This window comes from Grammomys surdaster, unplaced genomic scaffold (assembly GCF_004785775.1).
Source record: "Grammomys surdaster isolate TR1022 unplaced genomic scaffold, NIH_TR_1.0 100, whole genome shotgun sequence".
Lineage (NCBI taxonomy): Eukaryota > Metazoa > Chordata > Mammalia > Rodentia > Muridae > Grammomys > Grammomys surdaster.
Window position 1 is genome coordinate 9,449,667 of NW_021604579.1, and position 1,276 is coordinate 9,450,942.

A 1,276-nucleotide genomic window follows, 5' to 3' on the forward strand; every position below is an offset into this window, starting at 1 on the left:
AGCTGATTGGGGTGACGTCAGCTCTCCTGCTCTCACACTCCTAGGGCCAGCTCTCCCACAATGCCCAGGTAAGGGTGGGCCAGTTCTGCATAGCCCTCAGACACTAACATGTCCCTGGATAGCAGCCCAGAGCAGGAACATCTGCCTTGTCTTTGGTGATAACAGAACTCTGCTGATGAGGGCCACAGACCCAGGCATGGCTCCCAATGGCAGCACAGGCCAGGACCCCACTATGATCCCAGTTGGCATCACTGGCTTCTTATATCAGGCTTTTCTTTACTCCCCTCAAGTCTCTAGTTCTGCCTCTCTTCATTGTGCAAACATCCTTCTGTTTCTCTTTCTCTTCCATTTCTCCACCACTTACTTGTTCCTCTTAGTGGTGCCTGGGGTCCCTGAGAGTCTGGGGCTGTCTCAGCAGTGGTCTCAGGAATGCTATGCTCTGTCTGTGCATTATGGTACCTGGCAGTGGTCATCCCTGACACAGTCTGCCCTCCCGAGGCCTGCACAGCACAGGTCATCTCAGGCTAGCTCCCTGTCTAGACTGGTGGTCACCTTGGGCTCACTCCTCTCCTGGCCAGCTGGCATGGCCCCATGCTGGGGTCATCTGACTAAGACTCACTCCTTGCCTGGGGCCCAGCAGTCCCAGGTGGGGGTTCTTCTAGTCTCTGGCTCCCTTCCTTCCCTGGGAGCCCTTCCAGGCCTGCCTGGAGCTGAACTGCGGGTCATCTCAGGCTAGCTCTCTGTCGAGGCCCCCTGGCACTTGACTTGTGGTCATCTCAGGCTCCTGTTTTTCAGGGAGTGTTAGGCTACTAATCATTCAGGTGCTCACAGGTCAGAACACTAAGCTTAGCATATCCTTTCTCCTCTCTCCCACCTACTGCACACCTACAGTGCCTTTAGGGGCAGACATTTCTAAAACTTTTAGAAGGTGTTCCCCAGAATCTCAATTTTCTTACTGAATTGCTCAGGTATATTGTTGGGTTTCTTATCTAGCTCTTAAAAAATATTATTATTATTATTATTATTATTATTATTATTATTTGTGTATATATGACATGAGAAGTACATGAGGCAAGCTTATTTACCTACTGAAGCATCTTGCCACACCTCACCTAACTCTTTTTTAAAAGAATTTATTGTTTCTCTTTATGTATATGGGTATTTTGTCTGCACAATGCTCAATGCTCTTGCAGTGCTCATGGGAGCCAATAGAGGGCATTAGATCTCCGGGAACTGAAGTTAGATGGTTGCAGGCTGCCATCCAGGTGCTAGGAAT

The 1,276-nt window shown here is 49.5% G+C and overlaps 1 pseudogene; it reads right to left on the minus strand.

Annotated features, from left to right (window-relative positions):
* Nucleotides 1-797: 797 nt before the first annotated feature.
* LOC114639748 lies at nucleotides 798-907 on the minus strand (annotated as a pseudogene).
* Nucleotides 908-1,276: the final 369 nt, after the last annotated feature.